This window comes from Lytechinus variegatus, chromosome 1, assembly GCF_018143015.1.
Source record: "Lytechinus variegatus isolate NC3 chromosome 1, Lvar_3.0, whole genome shotgun sequence".
In the NCBI taxonomy this organism is placed as follows: domain Eukaryota; kingdom Metazoa; phylum Echinodermata; class Echinoidea; order Temnopleuroida; family Toxopneustidae; genus Lytechinus; species Lytechinus variegatus.
In genome coordinates, this window is record NC_054740.1 from 68,511,561 (window position 1) to 68,520,383 (window position 8,823).

An 8,823-nucleotide genomic window follows, 5' to 3' on the forward strand; every position below is an offset into this window, starting at 1 on the left:
GCATGAATTACTTTTGGAGTTAGAAATTAATATCACCAGCATTTAAACAGAATGCTTGCATCCCAAACTATGCCACGTTTTGATGACAGTCCTTGTTATAGCTAATGCTGTAGCAGTTCCCACTACGTCATGGCCATTTTTTTCTTTTAAGTAGGGAGAACTGCATTTACATAGGGTTGGTGTAAAAGGGGTTATAGTATAGCCCCCCCCCCCCCCCGAAAAACTTCATAGAACAAAGATCTTTAATAATTAATGAAGCTTTATTCATTTGATATATAGGTGGTCACATGTAATCTGTGGTATACAAAATGCTTGCTCTATGGCACCTGTTCATGTCCAACATTGCTGATTCTGATGCTTTGCCCGATGGCTCACAGTAGACCTTCAATGTCACCATCTACGTCATACCGCTGGCAGAGAACCTTCAGCCTGCACTGGTGTTGGACATATGTCCTCCGCTTCCTCCTTTTGATGGGATTCCCAGTGCAGACTGCTGTAGAGATCTTCACTTGTTGTCTTCAAGAACTGAGAGAGTGTCACTACATCCTCAGTGAAAGGGAGAAGCTGAACATGATTTCTTTTTTTACCAAACTGTCCTTTCGTCTAATTCTTGACTTGTTCAACTACCTTTTCTCCTTTCAGTGCCAGCACATGATCGTCTAAATGCCTACCTAGTGCAAACCCTGACTCGTCTGCATTGAAAATCCTTCCAGCTTCTTTTAGAATGCTCTGGGCATTGTTTTCATTGAAGAATCTTTTGAGGTCTGTGGATTAATGGGGGGATAAAATATTTCATCATGACAATGTGTTATGAAATTGTTTGAAAATCTGTATTACCCCTGGGAGACAATCGTCATCCCATCACATCTTTGGCACGATGGATTCAGTCATTTTGCCCCCATTCACCTTGTTTTTACAATTTTTGTGTGTGTTTTAAGCCTTAATTGCACTTCATGGCTTCTGTTCCAGTATACATGCAGTGCACGCTTGCTGGAATCTAGACAGAAATTCATGGTCTTTGTTTTCTCAGCGTTTTTTTTCTTTCTTCCTATGTGGCTTTCTTCATTCTCACTTCATTCATTCGTTCTAGTTTCTCTTTCACTGTCATCTTGCAATATATTTTTTCTTTTGGAGCTCTTGTTGCCGTATTTGTCTCAGATCTGTTTGCATTTCCTTCTGTTTTTCCTTTCCATCCTCTTTTGGTCACGCTCATCCTTTCTCTGCCTTTTACTTTCCTCTTCCTCTCTCTTATTCCTCTCTTTCTCTTCTGCAAATCTGAGGAACGCTTCACCTGAGATTGCCTCTAGCAATTTTTCTTTCCTCTTACGTTGGTTTGAAACCTGAATTTCGGGGTAAACGAGGCATTCATGGAGAGATGGAGTGATGAATGCCTCGTTTAGGTCTTTCATGACATGGAGTGATGCCATGAATCCCACAAGGATCCGTGACCATGTCCTCTCCATGTCCCAGATTGGCAGAAGATGATGATGGAATGTCGTCTTCTGGCTCATCTGGTTGAGGTGACCTCATGTCATCACCCTCAGGAATGAAAGCGTCATTCAAAGAAGATGGAGTAATCCCTTCTTGAGGAGTACTATCAACGAAGTGATATAATTCTTCTGTATGAAGTAAGTCAGAGTAGTACCTCTTCGTGAACAGGAAAATCTCTGCTGCTCTAAACCGCAGTGCAGCTGTGCTTGGTTTTCTGACAAGTTCTTGCCAAGCATCAGCGAAAACTCTCGAAAATGTTGCCGTTGTGATGTAATCACTGGGGTTGCAAAAACGGATCAGCTACTCGGCCCTGTTCCAGGATGCCTTCAGGGATCTAAAGACTGACACATCACACGGTTAGAGAACATGTGTTGCATTGGGAGGGAATCGATATAGGAAAATACCATTCCCTTCACATCGCTACCTCCAACGTCTGATGTGCAGAGAGACCATCCCCAAGCAAGAGTGCAAGGAGGGGCACTTCTTTTGAGCCAAAGATGGCTGGAATAGGTTAGCAATATAGCCATAAAAGGCCTTTGCTATCCAGTCCATCCAGCTGTTTTTGGTTTGAGCAAAGTAAAAGCCCCTTGGCGCACCTTGGTAAGCTGCTCCGTCATGCCTCCCTGGCAACACTATCATTGGCGGTAAGAAGCTGCCCTCCGCGCACGCAATTACCAAACTGTCCTTTCGTCTAATTCTTGACTTGTTCAACTACCTTTTCTCCCTTCAATGCCAGCACATGATCGTCTAAATGCCTACCTAGTGCAAACCCTGACTCGTCTGCATTGAAAATCCTTCCAGCTTCTTTTAGAATGCTCTGGGCATTGTTTTCATTGAAGAATCTTTTGAGGTCTGTGGATTAAGAGGGGGGAAAAAATATTTCATCATGACAATGTGTTATGAAATTGTTTGAAAATCTGTATTACCCCTGGGAGATAATCGTCATCCCATGACATCTTTGGCACGATGGATTCAATCATTTTGCCCCCATTCACCTTGTTTGTACAATTTTTTTGTGTGTTTTAAGCCTTAATTGCACTTCATTGCTTCTGTTCCAGTATACATGCAGTGCACGCTTGCTGGAATCTAGACAGAAATTCATGGTCTTTGTTTTCTCAGCGTTTTTTTTCTTTCTTCCTATGTGGCTTTCTTCATTCTCACTTCATTCATTCGTTCTAGTTTCTCTTTCACTGTCATCTTGCGATATATTTTTTCTTTTGGAGCTCTTGTTGCCGTCTTTGTCTCTGATCTGTTTGCATTTCTTTCTGTTTTTCCTTTCCATCCTCTTTTGGTCACGCCCCTCCTCTCTGCATTTTCCTCTCCTCTTCCTAACTCTTATTCCTCTCCTCTTCTGCAAATCTGATGAACGCTTCACCGGAGATTGCCTCTGGCAATTTTTCTTTCCTCTTACGTTGGTTTGAAACCTCAATTTCGGGGTAAACAAGGTATTCATGGAGAGATGGAGCGATGAATGCCTCGTTTAGAAGTCTTTCATGACATGGAGTGATGCCATGAATCCCGTAAGGATCCATGACCATGTCCTCTCCATGTCCCAGATTAGCAGAAGATGATGATGGAATGTCGTCTTCTGGCTCATCTGGTTGAGGTGACCTCATGTCATCACCCTCAGGAATGAAAGCATCATTCAGAGAAGATGGAGTAATCCCTTCTTGAGGAGTACTACCAACGAAGTGATATAATTCTTCTGTTTGAAGTAAGTCAGAGTAGTACCTCTTCGTAAACAGGAAAATCCCTGCTGCTCTAAACCGCAATGCAGCAGTGCTTTGTTTTCTGACAACTTCTTGCCAAGCATGAACGAAAACTCTCAAAAATGTTGCTGTTGTGATGTAATCACTGGGGTTGCAAAAACGGAACAGCTACTCGGCCCTGTTCCAGGATGCCTTCAGGGATCTAAAGACTGACACATCACATGGTTAGAGTACATGCGTTGCATTGGGAGGGAATCGATATAGGAGAATACCATTCCCTTCACAGCACTACCTCCAACGTCTGATGTGCAGAGAGACCATCCACAAGCAAGAGTGCAAGGAGGGGCACTTCTTTTGAGCCAAAGATGGTTGGAATAAGTTAGCAATATAGCCATAAAAAGTATTTGCTGTCCATCCAACTGCTTTTGGTTTGAGCGAAGTAAGATCCTCTTGGTGTACCTTGGAAAGCTGCTCCGTCATGCCTCCCTGGCAACACTATCATTGGCGGTAAGAAGCTGCCCTCCGCGCATGCAATTACCAAACTGTCCTTTCGTCTAATTCTTGACTTGTTCAACTACCTTTTCTCCTTTCAGTGCCAGCACATGATCGTCTAAATGCCTACCTAGTGCAAACCCTGACTCGTCTGCATTGAAAATCCTTCCAGCTTCTTTTAGAATGCTCTGGGCATTGTTTTCATTGAAGAATCTTTTGAGGTCTGTGGATTAATGGGGGGATAAAATATTTCATCATGACAATGTGTTATGAAATTGTTTGAAAATCTGTATTACCCCTGGGAGACAATCGTCATCCCATCACATCTTTGGCACGATGGATTCAGTCATTTTGCCCCCATTCACCTTGTTTTTACAATTTTTGTGTGTGTTTTAAGCCTTAATTGCACTTCATGGCTTCTGTTCCAGTATACATGCAGTGCACGCTTGCTGGAATCTAGACAGAAATTCATGGTCTTTGTTTTCTCAGCGTTTTTTTTCTTTCTTCCTATGTGGCTTTCTTCATTCTCACTTCATTCATTCGTTCTAGTTTCTCTTTCACTGTCATCTTGCAATATATTTTTTCTTTTGGAGCTCTTGTTGCCGTATTTGTCTCAGATCTGTTTGCATTTCCTTCTGTTTTTCCTTTCCATCCTCTTTTGGTCACGCCCCTCCTCTCTCTGCATTTTCCTCTCCTCTTCCTCTCTTATTCCTCTCCTTCTCTTCTGCAAATCTGAGGAACGCTTCACCTGATATTGCCTCTAGCAATTTTTCTTTCCTCTTACGTTGGTTTGAAACCTCAATTTCGGGGTAAACAAGGTATTCATGGAGAGATGGAGCGATGAATGCCTCGTTTAGAAGTCTTTCATGACATGGAGTGATGCCATGAATCCCGTAAGGATCCATGACCATGTCCTCTCCATGTCCCAGATTAGCAGAAGATGATGATGGAATGTCGTCTTCTGGCTCATCTGGTTGAGGTGACCTCATGTCATCACCCTCAGGAATGAAAGCATCATTCAGAGAAGATGGAGTAATCCCTTCTTGAGGAGTACTACCAACGAAGTGATATAATTCTTCTGTATGAAGTAAGTCAGAGTAGTACCTCTTCGTAAACAGGAAAATCCCTGCTGCTCTAAACCGCAATGCAGCAGTGCTTGGTTTTCTGACAAGTTCTTGCCAAGCATCAGCGAAAACTCTCGAAAATGTTGCTGTTGTGATGTAATCACTGGGGTTGCAAAAACGGAACAGCTACTCGGCCCTGTTCCAGGATGCGTTGCATTGGGAGGGAATCGATATAGGAGAATACCATTCCCTTCACATCGCTACCTCCAACGTCTGATGTGCAGAGAGACCATCCCCAAGCAAGAGTGCAAGGAGGGGCACTTCTTTTGAGCCAAAGATGGCTGGAATAAGTTAGCAATATAGCCATAAAAGGCCTTTGCTATCCAGTCCATCCAGCTGTTTTTAGTTTGAGCAAAGTAAAAGCCCCTTGGCGCACCTTGGTAAGCTGCTCCATCATGCCTCCCTGGCAACACTATCATAGGCGGTAAGAACTGTCACCTGTCCTTTTGTCGAATTCTTAAAGTGTTGGACTACCTTTTCTCCCTTCAGTGCCAGCACATGATCTCCAATGCCCTTCTAGTGGAAACCTTGACTTGTCTGCATTGAAAATCCTTCCAGGTTCTTGTAGAATGCTCTGGGTATTGTTTTCATTGAGGAATCCCTTGAGGTCTTCAAACCATCTGTGCATTAATGGGGGGGGGGGGTGGGAGTAACATATTTCATTGTGACAATATGTTTTGAAATTGTCGTTTGAAAATCTGTATGGCCCCTTGGAGATCATTGTCATCGCATGAAATCGTAGGCACGATGGATTCAGTTATTTTGCCCCCGCCCCCACCTCCCAACCAAAAAATTTGTGTGCATGCTATGAATTCTTTTTCACAATTTTTTTTACATTGTGTTTTAAGCCTTAATTGCACTTCATGGCTTCTGTTCCATTATGCATGCAGTGCACACTTGCTAGAATCTAGAAAGGAAGTCTTGTTCTTTCTTTTCTCAGCGTCTTTTTCTTATGTGGCTTCCTTCATTCTCACTCCATTATTCATTCTAGCTTCTCTCTCACTCTCATCTCGCGATCTATATTTTTCTTTTGGAGCTCGTGTTGCCGTCTTTGTCTCTGATCCGTTTGCATTTCCTTTTGTTTTTCCTTTCCATCCTCTTTTGGTCTCGCTCCTCCTTTCTCTGCCTTTTCTTTTCCTCTTCCTCTCTCTTATTCCTCTCTTTCTCTTCTGCAAATCTGATGAAGGCTTCACCAGAGATTGCCCCTGGCAATTTTTCATTCCTCTTACGTTGGTTTGAAACCTCAATTTCGGGGTAAACGAGGCATTCATGGAGAGATGGAGCGATGAATGCCTCGTTTAGAGGTCTTTCATGACACGGAGTGATGCCATGAATCCTGTAAGGATCCATGACCATGTCCTCTCCATGTCCCAGATTAGCAGAAGATGATGATGGAATGCCAAGGTCCTCTCTATCCTCTCCCAGAGTAAGAGTCATCACTAAACAATTTATTGTACAAATGTAGAGTCTCTGTCCCAGTCTTGGGATGTTTACTGGTAGTATCCAAGTAGAGGAAGCACAGCAGTGAGTTGATAAGAGGAGCACTCAACATCCTTGCCTATTCATGTTTCCTGAAGCATCAATGAAGACTAGTTCATCAGAATGTTCAATGCTGCTATATGAACATGATACACTGCAATACTTTCGCTGCATAGCATTCCCCAACTATCCTCAATCGTGCTCTTTTCCCACTTACTAACTCATGATCCTTCACCTTGTATGTCTCTGTACATGTATATCATTTTCGATCAAAGTATTCTATTCTTCTGCACTTTGTCCCATAGGGCAGGATTCCAGACACTAGTAGTAGCATAGTGTTGTGTAACAAAATTTATAGAAATTACAATCACTGTATGGACTTTCTTAAAGGAGGATGAGTGATAATGTTTTCCATGACAAGGAATTCATTTATGACACTAATAAATTTGTCACTTTAGAAAACCATGGGGGGGGGGGGTTGATTGGAGTATTGTGCAAAGTATATTGCCATCATTGATTCAAAGGGGAAAATAATGTCAAAGGAATATTTATTAAAGGGGAAGTTCACCCTGACAAAAGGGTTATTGTAAAAATAGCAGAAAAAATAATAAAAAGTATTGCCGAAGGTTTGAGAAAAATTCATCAAATAATTAAAAAGTTATAAGAATTTCAATTATTTGATTTGTGACGTCATATGCGAGCAGCATTTCTACATAGCGAATGGTAAAAAATCAATGAAATGTCATTTTCTCAGAAAATTGAAAATGGTTTTCACTGTACCTTTTGTATATCAATAGACAAATCATTTTACACCCGATCATGAATAGAAAACAAAATTAAGTTATCAGGAACCATACAAAATTTGAAATTCATGCATTTTATATTACATAACACATGGGGCAGCTGCTCGTTTATGACGTCACAAATCCAAAACTTTGAACTCTAATAACTTTCTTACTCTTGAACGGATTTTCCTCAAACCTTCACCAATATTTTTTACTATTTTTTCTGCTATTTTTACAACAAAGTTTTCTTCAGGGTGAACTTCCCCTTTAACTGCTCATAAAATTTAGTGCACTATGCTAATTATTGTTATTAAGACATTGTCATTGATTATAAGGGTAATTTGGTGTCATTAATGAATTCATAATCATAAAAACATAAGAAGAGCCGTATTATATAAGACTTCAGGCCATTGTAGACAGTACTTTGACAAAGAAATAGATCAATTGCTGTGCACATATATGGTAATTAGGCTGATTATGATAATCGCGCAGCTTATGAATAAAACATTTGTCATGAATCGATTCCTCATCACACAAGCTCTTATTTCTCAGTATTGCAAATCTAGCAATCAAAATAGCAGAAAGAAATAGCACGTGAATCGTTTGGAAAAACGGGAAGGGTATCACTATATCCAAAACATGTCGGTGTCAGGCCCCTGAATTCTCCCTTTTTATCAAGATCGCATTTTGCCTCAACATAATAATATTATTTATGTCTTTAGTCATTCTGGTTCAAGTGAAGTAGCATATAATCAGGACAGGGAGGTCTCCTGCCATTTCAGCCATCTTCCTCAGCTGAGTTAAATGTTCGTCACACGTACTTGTCCTTTCAGCAGAATTTTGCAAATTTCTTAAACCTGTCAAAAATTGTCTTTTAGGCTGTGGAAGGGAAGAGGGAATGTAAACAGAATACACATTTTTTGTTGGCTCCTAGAATCAAGATGGAAAATAATATCAATTCCAATTATCTCATTAACAAAGACATCCTAGTTGATGTTAGGGAAGGTAACACAACATAAAACCAATGGACATACGGTGTCTACAAGAATTATTTGTACACTACATAGTACATACGTTATACAGCAATGCAAAATGAGAAGATGAATTATGTTGGAACCAGAAAATTTTCTTTGTATTCAGGGGGGTCGGTCTGGGTACGTACCAGCTTGCCACTTCTCACACTACAAGTGAAACCACTGAATAGTCCAGATGCACATTACATTGTGAGAAGTGTATCATTCCCTGTTTTAAAAAAAAATTATATACTACTATATTTTATCTGTAGACCTTCTGTAACTGTAATTTACATTCTCAACTTCAGCACTCATTGCAGTTTGAATTGATGTTGTCATGAGAGTGACCCCATGCCCATTCCAATCCATCAATGGAGAGCTGGGGCTGATGTGCACATGTAAAAAAGCTTCAAGGGAATTCTGGAACCTTTGAATGATTCCACCCTGGATGCACTTCAATGATTCTCTCTTGGTGAAGTTCCTGTGCAAAAGAAGATACATCATCCTTGCCAATATATTGGTGCTTGGAAGGTTTCCTCAATTCTAGTTGTTATGTCTACATTAGCGAGAACTTCTTGCACTGCCTGTGCAATGTGGCTGATTCTGTCCATGCTTTTATGAGACACCTTGCTATGGAGTCCCATGATGCTCCTTAAACACCCTCTTGTGATGCTCCATCGTCCAGTCAAGTTCTACAAATAGTGTTTCGTAGGCATTTGGTATTTGTGTA

The 8,823-nt window shown here is 41.0% G+C and overlaps 1 pseudogene; it reads right to left on the reverse strand.

Annotated features, from left to right (window-relative positions):
* Positions 1 to 594: 594 nt before the first annotated feature.
* Positions 595 to 6,890, reverse strand: LOC121431676 (annotated as a pseudogene).
* Positions 6,891 to 8,823: the final 1,933 nt, after the last annotated feature.